At 46.3% G+C, this 21,299-nt stretch overlaps 1 protein-coding gene across 1 annotated transcript in view; it reads left to right on the top strand.

Moving 5' to 3' along the window:
* The window catches only part of PREX1 (phosphatidylinositol-3,4,5-trisphosphate dependent Rac exchange factor 1), a 369,932-nt gene that overhangs the window by 1,681 nt on the left and 346,952 nt on the right, over positions 1-21,299 (top strand). The gene's annotated exons all lie outside the window — the stretch shown is intronic.

Below are 21,299 nucleotides of genomic sequence, written 5' to 3'. Positions count from 1 at the left end.
GGGAGACTCAGGGACTGGACGTTCATTTACACTGTAATATGGAAGTGTGCCCATGCTGTGATTTGTTTTTCCTCTTGCAGGAATCTGAGGCTTTTCTGTCTGTCATTTATCCAACCATCTCCTTCCACTAAAGCCCCCTATATGAAATGTTTTCAGAAGTCTCTAAAAAAAGCCTCACATCAGCTGTATGAACCACTTACACTTTTATAGAACAAAAGTCCTGAGTAGAACAATGCGAAGAGTTTGTGGTCCTGTTGGTGCAGTTTTTAATGTAAATCTGTCATAGGGAAACGTCTTGTGTGTGGGCCTGACAGGGAACATTATCAAGGTGTGTAGTCCTGTCAGGTGGTAATGCAAACTGGAGCCTGGTTGGTAGGCAATACCAATTGTGTGGCTCTGCTATGTATGGCAGTTGTTGGGGGAATATGATGGGCAATGTCTATTGTGTGTTCTTGTTGGGGTGCAATGCGTTGTCTCTTTTTGGGTGTTTGGCACCGTTGCAGCCTTTGTGACCCAACTGAAAAACACTATTTAGTTATTTCTTTTGTCCGGGGATATTCTAACTCAGTGGTCCTCAAACTAAGGCCTGCGGGCCAAATGTGCCCCCCCCCCCCCCCCCCCCCCGAGGCTACACACACACACACACACACACACACACACACACACACACACACACACACACACACACACACACACACACACACACACACACACACACACACACACACACACACACACACACACACTACTTATAGATGTGGCCGGCAGCTACATCTTTAAATATTGGTGGTCCGCATATAGTATAGCTATTCCATCCCCATGGAAGCCAGAAAGCAGTAATTCGCTGGTTTCCAATCAAATTCCAGGTGACACTGCTGTCTAATTGGACTGCAGGTTGTCACCTGGGTATACTTAACTGTCTGGCCCACAAAGACTTCTACATCATTTTATGTATACTCCGGCCCCCCAACAGTCTGAAGTATGTTGACCCGGCCTTTGACCCAAAACGTTTGGGGACCCCTGTTCTAACTGCATGACGTTGATTAGGAAGTAGACAAGACAAATAACATTTATATCATGCTTTTCTCCTGGCGGACTCAAAGCGCCAGAGCTGCAGCCACTAGGGCGCGCTCTATAGACAGTAGCAGTCTTAAGGTAGCCATACACTGGTCGATTTGCCATCAGATTCGACCAACAGACAGATCCCTATCTGATCGAATCTGATCAGAGAGGGATCGTATGGCTACCTGTACTGCAAACAGATTGTGAACCGATTTCAGCCTGAAACCGTTCAGAATCTGTTGTGGTGGTGGTGGTGCTGCCGCCGCTCCCCCCCCCGCCCGCATACATTACCTGCTCCGCCGGCGCGACTCCCGGGTCTCCGCTCTTCTTCTCTGGTCTGGTCTCCGGCATGCTTCCCTTCTTCCTGTCTGGGGGAAGTTTAAACAGTAGAGCGCCCTCTACTGTTTAAACTTCCTGCCGGGACAGGAAGAAGGGAAGCATGCCGGAGACCAGACCAGAGCGGAGACCCGGGAGTCGCGGGAGCAGGTAATGTATTGCAGCTCTATTGCGTCGGTCGTCTGGCACTCGAACGCCGCTAGCGATGTGCTCTTTACCCGCGGGCGATCGGTTATTTTCCGCACGGCGCGATCGACGGGATCGGACGGAATGGATCGAAATTCGGCGTGTAGCGCGAACGATTGGCAGCAGATTCGATCCCAGTGATTGAATCTGCTGTCGAAACGGGCGCAAATCGGGCCAGTGTATGGCCAGCTTAAGAGAGGCTTGCCAAAGGTCTCCTACTGAATAGGTGCTGGCTTACTGAACAGGCAGAGCTGAGATTTGAACCCTGGTCTCCTGTGTCAGAGGCAGAGCCCTTAACCATTACACCATCCAGCCACAGTACACACATCCAGTTATGTTTGGCCAATCACTGACCAATTTTACCACCTCCATGTGGTATGAGAGTTTACTTACACAATCTGCTCATAGTATTCAATATCTGTTGATGTTGAAATTGGTCAGTAATTGGCCAATCATAATTGAAAGTGTATACCAGGCTTTAGCCTTGTTTGGAGCAGTTTTGTTCCTGTTGTGTTGTAGTTTTTGAGTGCTTTTGTTGGGGCAGTACTAAAAGTGTATACACACATCCAATTTTGATTGGACAGTCACTGACCAATTTTACCATCTCTATAGTATGAGGGTCACCAGATTTTTAACACTACTTTATGTGAGTAAGCTTTCATACTAGCTGGAAGTTGTAAAATTGGACAAACATTGGCCATTAAAAACTGGATAAAAGCCTGGTACGTCTTCGATTTTGATTGGCCAATTTTACCACTTTCATGTATCAAGAAAGCTTACCTATACAACCTGTTTATAGTATTCAAAATGTGTTGGCCTTCATGGAGGTGGTAAAATTGGTTAGTAATTGACCAATCAAAAGTAAGTGTGTAGCAGGCTTTAAGGCCATGGTTGTTGTGATTTTGGGGGAAATTCTGAACATGCTGAGAGTTTGCGGCCTTTTTGAGGGTAATTCTGAGCACATGGCCCTGCTGGGTAGCTTGATGTACGGTACTTATAACACTAGGGATTTGGGATGCAGTTGTGATATTGAGGCCTGTTGGGATGTCCAGAGTGGTGGACCTGTTGGGGTTATGTGAGGAGAAGCTTTTCTTGCTGGTCATGATAATTCTGTGAGCTCCAGTGCTGTCTTTATCGAACATTTGTGCGGATTGTGTATGATGATCTCTCGCTTTTTATAACGGGATTACCCAGGCAGATTACAATCCATTCTCTCTGCTGTAAACTGTCATGTCACCGGTGAATTTCAATAATCCATCGCTCCTGGGGGGGCCTCTCCTCCTGGGCTCAGCCGTGATAGCCGTACTAAGGCTCTGGATTCTCTTATTGCACAGAATGTTGCTGTGACTTCAGCTGGTCTAGTTGTGTAGAGTAGATTTTTAAATCAATTGTTTGTATGGTTAAGTGATGCAGAGGGTGCAGTAACTTCTGGTGACCAATCAGAAGTCGCCTTTCCTTCCTCTGATGACCTAGATGAAGGCTTAAGAGCTGGTTCACACGGGCGTCTGCTGAGCTTTTGCTTGGCATTGCGTTCAAACGCCAGGGTTTAAACGCCAGCGTTTAAAAGAAAGCTTTTGAAAAGCGTTCAAGGCTAGCAGTTCTGGTCTCTGCTATTGTTTCCTCGCGTTTACTGCCTCTGAAAGCAGCATGTTGCTTTTGAGACTAGACGCAACGCTGGGATCTACTGCCAGGCTTTCATGAAAGCCTGCAAAAGCCAGCTCTAAACGCTCCCATTCACTTGCATGGGATGGCAGTAGATCCCAAAAAACGCTGCGTTAAACGCCACAAAAACGCCCGTCTGAACCAGCCCTTAAGTGGTACTGCAGCCCAAAATATTTTCCCCTGGCTCTCAAAGCAGGGGGAAGTTAGCACCTGTATCAGGGTTTTATTGATGTCTCCTGCCCAGGGTGGCCATAGCCAGAAGAGAGAGAGGCTCCATAGCTTTGTACTACAGTGATAAGTGCAAAACTTGCAATGGGAAGAGTGATGTCTCATACAGATTTCTACTGAGATCTGATCTAATATTGGAAGAGACAAGGTGATAAATTATCGATATCAGGTAGATATAGATTTGTTTACCGCCTCTTAAAGTATACCAAAGGTAAACCTCAGGTACAATAAGAAATACCTACCTAAGAAGAGGATCCTGTAGAACATACATGTCAAACTCCGTCCCGCGGGCCAAATCTGGCCCTCAGAACTATTAAATTCAGCCCTCACGTGGTTTCCCCACTTTTCATTGTTTTTTTGGCAAACTCTAGACCACCAGGGAACATATATTGGAGGTGAAGCCCTAGAACAAGCCACATGGGGGGAGGTAGGGGGAAACCACTAAACACTAGGGAACTGTGTAGGAAAGGGTGGGGGCCACTAGACACCAGGGAACAGTATAGGGGTTTTGAGATGGGCCATTAGACACCAGAGAACTTTGTAAGGTAGCCAGTAGACCTTGAGGTTGGCCTGCGACTTGGTCCCAGTGTATTGTATTTCGGCCCTTTTTGTATTTGAGTTTGACACCCCTGCTAGAGGCTTCTTATACTGTCCTCTGTTGGCAGCTTGTCTGTAGGAACCTCTTCAGGCACAAGCAGCTTGGCCATACTGAACCTGCTCGAGGGGCTCTGTGCTACTGCGCAGCCATGCTTGCGAAGGTGCAGCGTTGTGCCAGTAGAGGAGCAGGGTCGCGATGTTAAGGAGCGGGGGTGGACCGGAGGTGTCCTCTGGCATGGGAGTAACAATGCGTAAGGCAGGGTGGGGAGAACAATACTATTGTCCACCGCTGTATGACGCAAACTACAGCAGCTACTAGGCAGTTATATAGGTCATCACTTTTTCTTTCCATCAGGGACAGTGTGCAGATGCTATTCCTCTGAATCACTTATCAGCCTCTTCAAAAAAGTGTTGTACAGAGAGCACTTCCATTCACATCTGTGGAGGCGGTGTTCTACAATCTATCAGCATCGATAGTACTAATTGATCACTAACTGTTATTATTATTATTTATTATTATTATTATTATTTAGTACTTATATAGAGCCGACATATTACGCAGTGCTGTAGAGAGTATATGGCCTTGTCACTAACTGTCCCTTGGAGGGGCTCACAATCTAGTCCCTACCATAGTCACACGTCCATTTCTGTATTGTATCGTGTAGTGTATGTATCTTAGTCTAGGGCCAATTTAGGGGGAAGCCAATTAACTTATCTGTATGTTTTTGGAATGTGTGAGGCAACCAGAGTGCCCGGGGGAAACCCAAGCGGACACGGGGAGAGCATACAAACTCCTCGCAGATGTTGACCTGGCTGGGACCTGGCTGGTATTCGAACCGGGGACCCAGCGCTGCAAGGCGAGAACGCTAACCACTACGCCACTGTGCTGTCCGAAGGATCAATGACGGATCATTGAGTTTATGTGACTGTAGATTTTAGTCTACTGGGTATTGGGACTGTAAATGTCTTCTGTTCTGTAGTTTTGTCTACGGGAAATATTTAGTCTTGAATGTTCTGGGTGCATGTTTTATTCTTGTGAAATAAGATGCATTAACCAGAAGATGGGGCAGATGTGCGTTACTGGATGAATTCACCTGCCATAGAGTTTACCATTGGACCAGGTGAGAGGGGACTTCAAAAACAAGGAAAACGGAAAAGTACCTTTTTTTTTTTTTTTTTTTTTTCCCCCTCCTTTAATACGTCTGATTTTAAAAATCTTAGCAGCATGCAGTATGTTTTTTTTAATCGGAAATCAAAATCGGATCAGATAAAAAACGGAATCCGACGTAGTCTGCAAAAGGCCTAAGGGAGCTGGTTTTTTTTCTATTACGACTTGCGTTTCTGATTTGCGATTCCAATTTTCCCTGGATGCTATCAAAATTATGAAGAATAATGCAGGTTGCAGTACCGATTAAAAATCGGAATCGCATGTAAAATCATGTCAAAATCTAAATCACATGTAGTGTGCTAGAGGCCTTTAGGATACAAACGTATCCCAGGTGTATAGTTTCTGATGACTGAGAACACCATTGTGATAGAATTTTATAATGCATAGCAGCACTTTTTCTGTCCATTGTGCACGGCTCCCCACTGTTGCCAGTAGCACTGCTTAGGTTTTGGGAAAACTCTGCCTCATTGTGTATAGGAAAGACGTCTAATTTGGCATAGTCTCGTGCCAAAGACAGAATTGGATAGTCTGTAGTATAGCCCAAAAACATGGACGTAACTAAAATGAATGCCACCCGTTTCCTGGCTGACTCTTGAGGCCATAGAACAAATTCGGCCACTATGACCCCACTTTCCCTTGTGACAAGTCACAAGTGCTGTCCTCATGAGACCCTTCCCTACCCCCACTTCCCCAATGCAGAGCCACGCAATGGTGGCAGATCGAGCTATTCCCATCTCCAGCCTTCAGATCTTCCTCTCAAGTGCAGCCGCCTGCTGCTTCTGATGAGATGAGAAGGAGGGCCATTTCCCCCCCCCCCCCCCCCCCCCCCAACCAACACCTGATGTCACTGCCGCAGCAGGCATCTGATTGCACTTTTAAAATGAAGATTCATATTGACAAGCAGTCGTGGGTGTGTGGAGGGACAGAGACGCACTAGTGACTAGTGAGAGGTGAAAGTCATGATACAAGTGTCTGTCTGTGATTTCAGTATCTCGGGTCGATATTGAGTCCATCTTGTCTTGTATGCTGCAGCTTGTTTGTCATTCCTTTGTCATGACATCAAGTTCTAGAGTGCTGCAGTGACAGCTGTGGTGAAATGAGGTTCTCTGGTGAAATGGGAAGTGTCCGAGCTTCCTGTCGTATACACGGACATTCAGAAACAATATGTACTTCCTCCTTACCATATAGTGTAGCAAGGTTGTGCAGAGAGGAGTCAGACATTTATGGTCCATCACACCAGTACACTAAGGCCTCTTTCACAGTGGGACGGTGCATTTGATGCGACGTTAAGGTCGCATAACGTGCCCCTAATGCAATGCATTAAAAGACTATAACTTGGACGTTATTTAGCCCTGCGTTTGGTGCGCCGTTTTCATCGCACAGTGAAGGAACGAAAACGGCGCATGCGTTATTTTTTTTTTTAAAACCTTACTGAGCATGTGCAACACACGTAACGCAGCAAATGTATTGCTGAACGCACAGCATGCAGCACTTTCTAAATATTGCTACATGTAACACACAACACAACGTGTGCACTGTGAATGTTGCACAGACTTAGTATTGGTGTGCATTAGTCCACGTTAAAACATTTTCTAATGTGCGACTTTAACGTCGCACTGTGAAAGAGGCCTAAAGCTGAATACTCACCACCCGACAGAGTAAGATGGATCCAGCGGCTATGCTCGACGTCACCCGACGGGCGCAAATGGGAAGTCAAGTGATTGCGGTACTTTATGCAGAGTCGTCAGGTATCTTGTAGATCCGATCTGTGACGGTCGTTATCACTGTGCGACAATAAATTGCATTTGTGTGATATCATGCCTGAACCCATGTCACAAGATCTCAGAAACGAGCACTCGCTGCTCAAAGTATCGCTGGTCGTTAGGAAAAATGGGAAAATCATGTCGTGGGTGCTGACCTTAAAGGGGAACTTCAGCCTAAACAAACATACTGTCATTAAGTTACATTATTTATGTTAATTAAAATAGGTAATATAATCTCTTACCCACCCTGTTTTAAAAGAACAGGCAAATGTTTGTGATTTCATGAGGGCAGCCATCTTTTTGGTTGAAAGAAGGTGACAGGGAGCATGAGACACAGTTCCAACTGTCCTGTGTCCTGATCATCCCTCCCAGTTGCTAGACTACGTGAATAACATCAGAAATCCCATCATGCTTTGCACAGCATCAGGGGAAAAAAGCCCGGGCAGTTTTCTTTGATGGGGCGGAGCTTAGCTAAAAATGTAGGCAGGTAAATCTGCCAGAAAATTGTATGGTGTGTACCTAGCATAATATTGACTCCCTGCAGATTGTCGCATCACCTAAACTCCAGCAGTCATAGAAAGCATTTCAGGAACATCCAACTCACAGGGACAGGTCCCATACATGGGAGGAGGAAGTGTTCACTACACCGAGGTTGGCTGAAGCAGACTGATGGAGAAAATATTGGAGTGGAATCAAAGCGTTTGCCTATAACAGCCAGTGAGGAAGTGTAATTTCACAGGCTACATCTGTTTGTCTGTTCTGTGGGTCAGCCCCATGGATCAAACATAAGCATTATAACCACCTTAGATGACATCGTTGCCATTGCCTCAGGCCTATATAGACATACCATCTAAAACCATTGGACACAATCTCTTCAGAAAAAAAGCCAGTGATGGTTTATGGTTTCTAGGCTTGCACGGACTTTACACTGTCCCTTGTGGAGGAAAGGAAAGTTAGTAGACTGTGTGTGCTGTTTTCTATTTTTTTTATTGGGCAGGAGGTGGCATGTGCTGCCATGTGGAGAATGGAGGAGAGGAGGGAGGCTCCATGTACTGCCCTATGATGGGGAGTGGAGGAGAGGTAGGAGGCTGCATGTACTGCCCTATGTGCAGTGGAGGAGAGGCAGGAGGCTGCATGTACTACCCTGTGAGGAGTGGAGGAGAGGCAGGAGGCTGCATGTACTGCCTTAGGAGGGGAGGAAAGGCAGGAGGCCGCATGTACTGCCCTATGAGGAGAGGCAGGAGGCTGCATGTACTGCCGTGTGAGGAGTGGAGTTGAGGCAGGAGGCTGCATGTACTGCCCTATGAGGAGAGGCAGGAGGCTGCATGTACTGCCCTAGGAGGAGGGGAGGAGAGGCAGGAGGCCGCATGTACTGCCCTATGAGGAGAGGCAGGAGGCTGCATGTACTGCCTTCGGGGGAGGGGAGGAGAGGGAGGAGGCCGCATGTACTGCCCTATGAGGAGAGGCAGGAGGCTGCATGTACTGCCCTATGAGGAGAGGCAGGGGGTTGCATGTATTGCCCTATGGGGAGGGAAGAAGCAGGAGGCTGCATTTACTGCCCTAGGGGGAGGGGAGGAGAGGCAGAGGGCTCCATGTATGATCCTGTGGGGAGGACAAGCAGGAGGCTCCCCACTGTTGTCCATAAAAAAATCTGCAAAAAAAAAAAGCAAACTGCTTGTTGCCTGTTTGAGCAGGGGTTGCCTTTACAAACAAGAGATCACATGATTACAAAAGATCATATCATCTTTCTAACGTTTGTACCTACCTCAGCATTATCCTTATCTGTGCTAGGGCAGGCTGACCTGAGGTCTCTGGATCTTCAGAGGCACATTACAGAAGTTGTAGGATTTGCGTCTGTTTAGCTGAATGTGACTCCGGAGACTCCACTCAGTGGGGAAGGACCTCCAGGGGATGTGTTTACCAGAAATGTGCTAATTTTATCACCATCTGTCCTGTGTCATTAATGGAAGTGTTCTGTTCTATAATGCATGAGGTGGGAGTGCATTACTAGGTGTGAATTTATGTCTGGATGTCTCTGCTGTGCTTATCTATTTATTGACTGGTCAATATTTATCTATTGAAGCAAGGAGATAGAGAGGCACCACGGGAACCCCCCTGGTCTATTACTCTTATGCTGGGAATATACCATACGGTTTTCCGCTCCATAGATGGGTTCGATGGATAATTTCCGACAATATTCCTTGCGATCGTTTTTTGGGTCGTTTTCTCATGGAAATGAATGGAAAAGAATAAGAAAAACGAGTGGAAAATAAGAGAATCGAGTGCAAAATCGAGCGGAAAAAAGTATTGTGTGTACCCAGCATTCTAGTATTCCTTATTAGTAATGGTGTCCATGTCAGGCAGCCACAAGGGTATTTTTTGGGGATAAATGTCTTCTGGCTGCCCCTACTTGGTAACAGTCAAGGTGGATGGTCGCTCTCTTGGAGACACACTCTGTCCTCACTGAGGACCTGGTATGTGGAGGTCACAGCTTGGTATTTTTGACCTGTATACACTGAGTTTTAAACACTTTCTCTAGTCATCTTGTCTGTTCATCTATTTGTGTCTGGAGAAGTGGAGAGAGACAGATCATTTTACTCTACAGCTGCAAGGACAGTTGTCTTATCTTTCCAGATGATAGCTGCTGCACTCTGCCTGCTAACCATAGGTGAAACTACAGGGGGACGTAAAAAAAGATAGTCTGAAAGTCCAAATTAATTGTGGTGATGTTCAGAAAACTTTCTGCTGTAAGCTATCGCAGAAAAAAAAAGGCATTTGGCAGAGTATTTATGGATTGCCAAAGGGGAGGCCACTGATGTTTGTGAACATTTAGTAGACACCGAACATTTATAGCACACTTATCTCCTGGCGGACTCAAAGCACCGGAGCTGCAGCCACTAGGACGTGCTCTATAGGCAGTAGCAGTGTTGTGTAGTTGTCCCAAGGTCTCCTTACTGAATAGCCTATAGGTGCTGGCTTACTGAACAGGAAGAGACGAGATTTCGAACCCTGGTCTCCTTGTCAGAGGCGGAGCCCCTAACCAGTACACTATCCAGCCATGTGACCAGTAGATGGTCACATGAACATCAATAACGGCTGTTTGAGGTGGTGAATGTCTATTGTATGTACGCAGGTGACTCTCTTTCTGCCTGATGTCTGTGTGAACAGACCTCCTCTCCCCATACACCCTGTACTCCAAGCAGTCATTGTTCTCTTGCAGAGTACCTCCCCCAGAGCTGTTGTGAGCTTCCACACAAAGACAATAAGCCCACCACTACTGTGACCTCAGCATACATTGATTAGATTTTGTCTTGATGTGATGCTGGGAATACACCATACAATTTTCTGTTAGATTTACCTGCCACGTAGATAAAGTTCAGCATGTTGGAAATGTATCTATCTTCATCTACCATCTATCTGCCGAGCAATTAGGCATTGTTCTACTCAGCAGACAATGCACCAGAGATAATCACCATTCTCTACAGAAAATAATAATCTAATTCTGCATTCTAACAGAAGAATCTAACAGAAAATTGTATGGTGTATTCCCAGCATGACAGTTTATCATCTACCTTGCCAGGTTTACTGCCTCATGCTGGGCATACATGGTTAGCTTTTGCGCCGGTATCGAGCCACCGCTCGTGCGTGCGGATCGATTCCCGCTAATCCCCGCGGGGGCTGCTAATCAGCCGCTCGTTTCTTCCCATTGTTCTCCCCGCCGGTATCGAGCGCAGTATCGATCCGACGGGGTATCGGACAGGTTGGATTTTATCAATCGAGCCATCAGCGGCTCGATTGATAAGAATTATCTGACCGTGTATGCCCAGCATTATGCCTTGTACACATGATGAGATTTTCTGGCAGCTCTTCTGCCAGATTGATTATTTCCAACCTGTCCGATATGATTTCCAATCAATTTTCTGTTCACTGCTATGGAAAATCGATCGGAAATCAGATCGGACATGTTGGAAATAATCGATCTAGCAGTAAATCTGCCTGAAAATCTCATGTGTACCTGGCATTACACCACTCAACATCCATCAGTATTCAGACGAGATTATGAGCCAATCAGCTGCTTTGCAGTTCTCAGAGACTTTCATTCAGTTCTATGTTGTTACCCAACCCAGTGTTTTATAGTGGACTTTATTCTCATGCATGGCTAATTTCCCCTTAGCTGCACGTAATCACAATTGTAATTTGATCTCTGAGCTGTGTCAGCGCATGGTAGCCTTAACTAATTTATAAACACAGGATGTTTGTCTGCTTATATGAAAGCAGGAAGTAGACACACTGCAGATTTATTGCAGTTCTGTGGGCTGCAACAAATGTATTTCTGTAAAGGTTATTATGCTGTTGCTTATCGTTTAGAGCAGAGGGGAAGTTCTGAGTTCAGGTCCGCTTTAAAGCGTATCCGAGATGAAAAACTAACTATAACAAGTAACTTGTCTATATATCTTATCTAAAGTTTAGATGGTTTACACAGCAAATCTAGCTACAGACAGCTTTAATAGAATATGATTATTTCTTCCTGTGATACAATGACAGCAGCCATGTTGTTTGTAAACATTACACACAGGCAAAAGCTTATCTGTATCTTCAGCACTCAGCCTAATCCCCCCTCCTCCTCCCTCCTCCCTTCTGCCTCTGAAATCTCTGGCTAGTAATACCTCCTCCTCCTGCCCAGACTGAGCTCCCATGAGCCCTTGCTACAGCCAAGGCTCTCTGAAAGGCTGTGGGCGAGGCTTGTTTCGTTTATAGGGAATTAGAGTATTAAAACAAAAAAAGTATTTGGCTTGAGGAATGCCCTATAAACAATAGGAAAGGAACACAATTATGCAATGAGTAAAAGTTCATCTCGGATCCACTTTAATTGCATGAAGATGTGGCATAATGTTTGGCTTTACACAGCAAAAAAAAATTCTGTGAGAAGAAATATTTGATAGGACTTTCTGTACTGAATGGGGATGGTGCCTGTTTGCAGTCACTGGTTAGTTGCATTGCATTGTATCGCGGAATAGTCAGATTTGACTACTCACCGGTAGGCTGTTTATTTCCTCTCAGGCAGCCTCACCCAGCCCAGCCGCTTCAGAGCGGTGAACAAGGAGATGTGGTTTCCTATCACCCACTTCATACAAGGCGCAGCTCAGCATCAGGCCTGTAACGGCTTCCACGCTTGTCTATGGGTGCGTCCTGGACAAGCTTTCAGAAAGGAAGCTCTTCACCAGTCACTTCCTGCTGTCTGTTATTTTTCCCCCCTGCTTTCTCTTGAAATGTAAAGCTGCTTACACGTGCTAGATCAAAGTTTCAAAAGATGGGCAATCTTGCGCTGCTCGGGCACCTGGATCGATGACGGGTCACACACTCTAGCGGCTCCTCGAAGCTGGGTTGTACAGCTGGACTTGGTAACAACAGAAGGAGAGAAGGAGCGATCCGTAGTGTGTTATCCTTTTAATGAATAAAAAATGAAGCGCATACAAGGTGCACTTACTAGATTAAAAGCATTACAAGCATGTAACTGGGCTGTGATAGCCATCTCTGCAACAACCGAATGGTGGTAACCTGGGGAACCCTTTGGCCAGTAGCTTTCCGGGTCTCAGACAGTAAAGGACCAGAGGTATCCTCTGTGGTGCTGTCCGTGTGCTGGATAGCGTCACGACACGTTTCGGCGTATCTACGCCTTCGTCAGGTAACGTCACGACCGGCAGCGACCGACGCAGCAGTAATATCACCTGTCTGCCAGAGTCCCAGGGTTCCTGCAGTCTTTCACTTCTTCCAGCGTCTTCTCTTCACTTCCTGTTCTGTCCTGTGAGAAGGTGAAGTTCAAACAGTAGAGCGCCCTCTGCTGTTTTAACTTATGCTTGTCGGAGGATGGGACACGAAGTGAAGTAGGGAGCGGAGGAGGACGCCGGCAGAAGTGAGAGACTGCAGGGACCCGGAGACTCGCACCAGTGGACAGGTAATATAATTGGGGTGGCGAGGCAGGCAGCAACTGGACAGGTTGTGAATCTATTTCATGCTGAAATCTGTGTGCAGTGTATGGGCAGCCAATAGATCCCTCTCTGATTAGATTCGATCAGAGAGGGATATATCTGTATGTCGATCTGGTGGCAATCCACCAGTGTATGGAAGCCTTAAAAGAACGTGATTTGTCTGATCAGCTGATAGATTTGCAAAGCTCTGATTTGCTGTGATCATATCCTGCTTTAGCACACGATCATGACTCGCACCTGGCTAAACTGATCACATGCTTCTCCGTGAGTTCTCCTAGGCATGATCATCACTACCCAACAGTAACTCAGACAGCAGTAAAAATTAGCCATTTTAAGCCTCCCTCACTATATCCACACTGAGGGGTGTATCAATTTGTCTGGCGTTCCATTTTAAAGATCTTCTGACTATTTGAAGATGGTAGAAAAAGATTATAGAAACACTTTCCAGTCCTATGATTTAATAGCAGTGACAATAATCCACCTCCTCTTCTGGTGTTTAATGGTTGGAAAGTAACTTGTCACGTATTTGTCACATAAGACCTGATGCCCAGACATTGTCTAGTCAGGGAGGATTATGGGAATTGAGTGCTGTTTGCTTTATATGTGTTTGTGGGATTATAGCATTACTAGCTGGAGTGTGGCTGTCCTCAGCTTGGAGTGACCCGTACTGATTAATGCAATCCTGACAGGACAGTTTCTCTGTAATGATTTATATATTTTCATATATAGCACTTTCATCTTCCGCGGTGCTTTAGAGCAGTGTTCCCCAACCCTGTCCTCAAGGCCCACCAACAGTGCATGTTTTGTAGTAATCCACACAGGTAGTGAATCAGCTCTGCTGAGACACTAATTACCTCACCTGTGCATGTTTGTGGTTTTCTGCAAAACATGCACTGTTGGTGGGCCTTGAGGACAGGGTTGGGGAACTCTACTTTAGAGAGTCTATAGTCTTGTCACTAAAGGTAGCCATACACTAGTCGATTTACCATCAGATCCGACCAACAGATAGATCCCTCTCTGATCGAATCTGATCAGAGAGGGATTGTATGGCTGCCTTTACTGCAAACAGATTGTGAATCAATTTCAGCATGAAACAGATCACAATCTGTGAAGCTGACACCCCCCCCCCCCCCAGCGGAGACCAGGGGACAAGCGCCGGCCGTAGCAGGTAATGTATTGCCGCTAGCGTCGGTAGTCGGGCATTCAAATGCCGCTATCGACGCACTCCCGACCCACCGATGATCGAGCTAAATCTTCCGCACGGACGGATCAACGGGAATCGACAGGAACGATTGATTTCGGACGGAAATCGATCTCTCTGTCAGCGTTTGTGCAACAATTTCACAGCAGATTCGATCAGTGATCGAATCTGCTGTATATTGGCGGGAAAATCGTTAGGTGTATGGGCCCCTTAAAGATTCCCATAGATGACTTGATTTTGCGGCCAATCAACTATCTGATTCGATAATTATAATGGGTACTTGCGTATTATCCCATCTGGGAAGTTTGGCAGCTTTTTGTTAAAGTTCTGTTTGCTCCTCCTGGAAGATTTGACCATTTTTGGAAAGCTGAAAGTCTCGGCTTTCTTTTACACCGGGTCCCAAGTCGGTATGAAGCTCAGTTCCCAAGTTATGGGGTTTTAAATGAGGGGTGTCCCCTGAACTTGGCTGCAGAAAGCGCAATTACAGAAGTACGGGATGAACCCGACATGATAAGCAGCACAGCTGGTAGGTCTTCTTCCTTCATAGCATAAATCTGTGTCTTCAAAACTTATGTCAGTGCCCTGGGTCTCTCATTACAGATGAAGGAGCAGCGCAGCTACACACTCTCGTCTCCTCTCTGTCTTACTGGCATGGGCAGGAGACTCCATTCCACTGTGTTCTCTGCAGGAAAGTGCAGGGGACACCCGTCCCCCAAACCCCCTCTAACTTGGGAATGAGGCATTGCATTGACTTGGGATGCAGTGCAAAGGAAAGCCGGGTCTTTCCGCTTTCTAAAAATGGTTAGATCTGGCTAGGGGGTCAAACAGAACTTTAACAAAGAGCTGCCAAACTTTCCAGATGGGATAATACGTAAGTACCTTATAATGTAATCGGAAGAAAATCGGTGCAGCCAAGAGCATGTCCGATCAATGATGCAACCAATTTCGGTTTCATGTATTGATCGGACATGCTAGTAAATCTCAGGCCATCGTGCTCGATTGGGTAACGACATGTAATAATAGCGAACAACGGACGCAATGGAGCCCCCGACCGATGTCTCTGCTGGTGCCCCGTGCAGTTATACTTTACACAGAACACTGAACTCAGCTATACGTACACAGAAGTGTGTAATATGCCTGACCGTATTGACAACTGAGGATTCTGGGAAACCATTGGGGTCACTTACGCTATTTTCATATAAATAATATAAATAATTATATGATAAATATGCTCGGGAGGTTGAGTACAATTCAGCCACCCGTTAGCTGAAGATCATCCATTACTTAATTGCTGTACATGCAACTGAATGGGTCCAACCAAAGCCTGGGAACACTGTACACACAGCCTGTCAGCCATTTGTGTGAAGTTACCCATAAAGTATGTCTTCAGTCATGGAAACAGGACAGCTCTGCTTTCCATGTGGCCAGGCTGAAATCCCATGGCTTTCAGTATATCCTGAATTGCTGTTTAAGGCTAGACGCCTTCTGAGCGATTAAGAAATCACAGGTGATTTCTGAATTGTGAAAGTAGTGCAGTCTTCTCTGTGATTGCCGGAGCGACTGAGAAAAGGCCCTTAATGCCTTGTATAGCGATCGCTCCAGGATTGCAACCAAAACATAGCAACCACAATGTTGCTGTGGAACCCTCTTACCTCTCCCCCCACCCCTTCCCTCATTGGGTTCCATTGGTGAGACACTTTGTCAATTGCTGCAAAAGCACTGCTAGTGGGCATTAGCCCTAAGTGTCCTTTCTGGTCCTGTTTCCCTCCTTATCTTCTGGAGTAGAGTCTGACCATTGTGGGAGTAGTAGGCAGACAATCTACTGCAGGGTAGTCTAACTATTGTGGAAGGGGAAGAGACACCAACCGCTGTGGGGAAGTCTCACTGCTGCAGGGCTGTAGTTCTGGTACAAAAATCATCCGACTCCTCAGTTTATGAGTTCACCAACTCCGACTCCAGGTGCCCAAAATTGCTCCAACACCTCGACTCCGACTCCACAGCCCTGTGTGGGAGGGGAAGAGACACCAACTACTGCAAGGAAGTCTCACTACTGTATATATATCACTATATCTGCGCTGATAAAACCTGAATGCAGTGTGTGACCACCTAAGTTCAGCACCATAGCAGCTTTTTCATTTATATTCTCTGCACATCAATCTGCTTTCCTTAATAAATGTATTACTTTATTTATAGGTGAAGCAAATTTTTAGCGTCCCACTTGAAGGGAACCTAAAGCGAGACTGACATTTATTTATTTTAAGCAATACCAGTTGCCTGGCAGTCCTGCTGATCTCTTTGGCTGCAGTAGAGTCAGAATCGCACATCTGAAACAAGCATGCAGCTAATCTTGTCTTGACTTAAGTCAGAGCACCTGATCTGCTGCATGCTTTTTCAGGGTCTATGGCTCAAAGTAGAGGCAGAGGATCAGCAGGACAGCCAGGCAATGTACTGTACATTGTTTAAAAGGAAACACATTAGTCAGCCTCTTGCTTTAGGTTCCCTTTAACCTCCTGGGCTGTTGTGAGCTGTGGGGATAGTTTGCTACCTGTGTGAGTTGTGACTGGCTGTTGTGTGTTCTAGTGCTGGATTCTCGCTCTTCCTGCAGACTAGTAAATAGCCCACATTGTGCCCCCTCTAGGTTGTGCCAAGGCAGCTGTGCGTGGCTTTCTGTCTGCCAAGCTGGGCAGCACACGTAACACCCGGAATGTCTGATGGTTTCTGGCCCGGCGTAGCGTCTGAGCCCTCAGTTTCCAGGTCGCTGCCTTTTATGCGGAGAGAGGCAATGCATCTGCCGCTTGTAATGACTTTTACAGATAAGGAAATCTGCATAACTCAGGGCACCATCTCTTTCCAGCTGGCATTTAGGTGGCCCAGACAGGCAGAATAAGTTTTTCCTTACAGATTCTTCTGCGCCGTCTGCACTTCAGTGTTCCGTGTTAAAGTTCCTGCCTCTGTTGCATCATTTTAAAGGGCAGTAAAATTCTAAAAATATTTATCCTCTGTTTAACTGTTTATGAAGTGTCATCTAAAGAGCCCTCCCCACCGCAGATCTTCTTTCATGTGTCTCCTAGTAAATATTCCAAATGTGGATTTATTGTTAAGTGCCACCTGGCTTCCTGGATCTGCTTTCATCTTTACTTAGAGGGTCTGTCCCTCCGGTAGGGTGAACTCTCTATTTATAAATGGGGGATGCTGAATCTGCGCAGCATTTGCTCTTGATTTGCTGCATGTTCTTCAAGTTCCAAAATTGTCAGTTTTTGTGACATTCCTCATTTTGTTCTTTTTCTCATCTTAAAGTGAAGCTGAGATGGTATACTGGCCCATATTTATACTTTCCTGACGCTTCCTTCAGCCCCATGAGCACTGTAGCCTCCCTCGCTGTCCTCTTCGGTCCTTCCGTTCTTCCGCAATAATCTGGGGCAGTTGCGGGATTCTGCACATGGTCGGCTGCATTTACTCCTCCTTTCACCCTCCCGTCCCCTGGAGCGTTCTGCGCCTGCGCTGTAATATTGAGCTGCCGCAGAACGCTCCATGGGACAAGAACATGGCGGGCGACGACTGATGGCAACTGACCAGATTACTGCTGGCGAAATGGTTAGCGCTCTTGCCTTGCAACGTTGGGTCCCCGGTTCAAATGCCAGCCAGGTCAACATCTGTAAGGAGTTTGTATGTTCTCCCTGTGTCTGCGTAGGTTTCCTCGGGGTATTCCGGTTTCTTCCCACATCCCAAAAACATACAGATAAGATGATTGGCTTCCCCCAAAAATTGGCCCTAGACTATGATACATACACTATACCAGTGATGGCTGACCTTGGCACTCCAGCTGTGGTGGTACTACAAGTTCCATGATGCATTGCAATACTCTGACAGCTCAAGGCATAACTCAGGGAGGCAGAGACATCATGGGATTTGTAGTTTTGTCACAACTGGAGTGCCAAGGTTAGCCATCACTGCACTATACGATACATTCATAGACATAAAGACTATGGTAGGGATTAAATTGTGAGCCCCCTCTGAGGGACAGTTGCAGTAAGTGACAAGACCATATACTCTGTATAGCGCTGTGGAAGATGTCAGCGTTATATAAATACTAAATAATAATAATAATTACTGGGAGTCGTAGTGCCAGGATGGGGGGGCCGAAACAGAACGGTGAGGGAAACCACGCTGCTCATGGGGCCAGAGGAAGCCCCAGGTAAGTATAAATACGGGCCAGTGCACCATCTGTGGTACATTTTAAAGGACACCACAAGTGAGAGGGATATGGAGGCTGATATATATATATATATATATATATATATATATATATATATATATATATACACCAGTTGTTTGACAGCCCTGCTCATCTATTTGGTTGCAGTAGAATCACACACCTGAAACAAGCATGCAGCTAATCCAGTCAGACTTAAGCTGAATTTCTCGCCTAACAACACAGGAAGATGGATCACAGCAACGTCCGTCCCGATGAGCGCCCCCCCCCCCCCCCCCGATCCATCTGCCTGCCGGTGGATACACTCAACGTCTCATGACAGGCATGAACAAGAGTTCATGCGATTGCAGTTGGTTCTTTGCATGAAAGGCGTCAGGGATCTTAAAGTTGCGGTGATGGTTGTTGTGTCAAATATCGTTCAGGTAATGGTGCACCTGTTCGTCGCTCACAAAATCGCTGAATGTTGGAACAATCGCATAGTGAGTTTGGGCCTTTAAAGTAAACTTGTGCCATAGGAAAGTGGACCTAAGGGGTACTCGTTCTGGGAGGGGGAAGCCTTTGAATCCTAAGGAGGCTTTACCTGTCGTCCTCAGCAGTCCTGTTCCATCACTGGGACCCCAGAAGTGTGGCCTCCCAGCACATAAGCGCGATCTCTGTTCCGCATTGGCTCCGGCACAAATAGCCGAGCCCGATTGGCTCCATGCTGCTGTGCAGGTGCAGACGGCTCGCGCCTATGCAGTAGCACTGACCCGATGCAGCCGAGTGGGACAGAGCTAGCGCACATATACGAGGCACTGACACACAGACTTTAGGGGGTCCCACTACTGGAATGAGACTGCAGAGGAGGACGGGGAAGACTTTTTAATATCCAAAGGCTTCCCCATCCCAAGCTGAGTACCCTGTAGGAGTTCTGTATGCTTGTTCAGGGTCTATAGCTGAAAGCTTTTTATAAAGTTTAGTAAAAATGCTGTTCTTTTCATGGCCTAGTCTTAAAAAATGAAGCGTTAGAGTTTGATTTATGCAACAGTTGTTATTGTCATTAAATGACCAGTGTTTCCGCTGCTGCGTGTAATGCTCCCGTAAGATTAGTCTGGGCTTGGTTCTTCCTTAAAGGTTCAGCTTAAATACTATTTTAGAACTCTGCAGTCTGGTGTGATTGATGGGTAGTCCTAGGTAGATGGAATTCAGGGATTTGTGGCTGAAGGGGAGACGGTCATACTGAAGGACATTGCTGAAGAGTAGACACCAGAGGTCCGTTTCCTCTGCCGTGCGACTGGCATTGGTGCCCTAGCTGGCGGTTTGCCAGGACAGCGAGCGGCTGGCTGATCTCAGGCTGATGTGATAAGAGAAGACGAAGGAAGAAGCGTTGCTGGCTGATATGTCCGATCCAGTTACCAGGCTTCGCTGAACAGACACCCATATATATTAGATTCCTTGCAGGCTTCTTCTTATGGCTCTGTCTTCTGGAGCTCACAAGAGGATGCTGCTGCAGGTACCATATGAATATCTGATGTTCATCATTGTAGTAGTATTAAAGAGACTCTGTAACAAAATTTTGAGTCGTATTGCTTCTATCCAATATGTTCCTATAGCTGTTCTAATATGCTATGTCTTACTGCAGCCTTTCCTATTTGCACAGTGGCTGTATTATCTCTGTTGTATGATCTAAAGTTCTCTCGTCTGTCGGGCTGAGGCAGTCAGGCTGGAATGTGCTGTGCTGCTTGTGATTGGATAGTAGCTATACACACCCTCTCCCGGCCCCTGCACACTCTGTATGACTCACACACTGAGCTACTCTCAAGCGTATCACTTGCTATATCTTTTGTTTGTAAACACTGCATAAATATAGCAATTACAAGCCAGGATTGCGGCAGGGAGAGGCAGAAACAGCACAGAGGGGCCCAGGAGAACATAATGAATAAAATGGTATGCTTTTTATTGTAAGAATTTTACAGTACAGATTCTCTTTAAGGTGTCCATACATCAGACAATGTATGGGCAGATCGATCAAGAGACAAATCTATCTCTGATCGGAGAGAAATCTGTTGCCTGCCCATACACCGCAGGCAGATTCCTGATCTATTTCAGCATGAAATCTCTTTGGAATCAGTCTTGTGATGCCACATCCGCCAGCCTCTGGTGCTGTCCCCCTAATGTACAACGTGCCCCATACAGTATACTTTACCTCTTCGGCTCTGCGCTCTGTCCTCCGTGCACATATACGTACCCCACGTGGTTGCCCGCGTAACATGCGTGCATTTTTCTAATTGGCTGAATTGCTGAGGAGGAGGAGGCCACAGATGCTGGGTGACACCTTCACACGTAGTACACTCTCTGCTTCAGGGGATGAAAGTCTATTGTGTGTACCTGCCTTAAAAGCTCACCTGAACTGACAGGGATATGAAGGCTGCCATATTTATTTCCTTTTAAACAATACCAGTTGCCTGGCAGTCCCAGTAGTATCTGGATTGCACACCTGATACAAGCATGTAGCTAATCTTGTCAAACTTCAGTCAGAAACACCTGATCTGCTGCATGCTTGTTCAGGGTCCATGGCTAAAATTATTTGAGACAGAGTGTCAACAGGACAGCCAGACAATTTGCATCGTTTTAAATGGAAATAAATGTCAGCCTCCATATCCCTCTCAGGTCAGTTACTGTCGCCCGCAGCGATCAAGATTTGGCCACTCAGACAACAATATGGGCCTGAGATCTGTACAGACTGGTCGCTAGCTTATAGGCTAGTGATGTGTTCTGTTGCTATGGAGCGGGTAGGATGGACGATGGTGTGACGCATTACACAACTGCACAAAGAGGTAAGGAGCAAAACCGTAGCACCAGCCTGGATCTGGCAGGCTAGAGGATCCCTCACTGACACATCACGGCCACTGTA

The sequence above is a fragment of the Hyperolius riggenbachi genome, chromosome 12 (genome assembly GCF_040937935.1).
Source record: "Hyperolius riggenbachi isolate aHypRig1 chromosome 12, aHypRig1.pri, whole genome shotgun sequence".
Lineage (NCBI taxonomy): Eukaryota > Metazoa > Chordata > Amphibia > Anura > Hyperoliidae > Hyperolius > Hyperolius riggenbachi.
The sequence above is the reverse complement of the archived record's forward strand: the minus strand, read 5'-3'. Positions and strand labels throughout refer to the sequence as shown.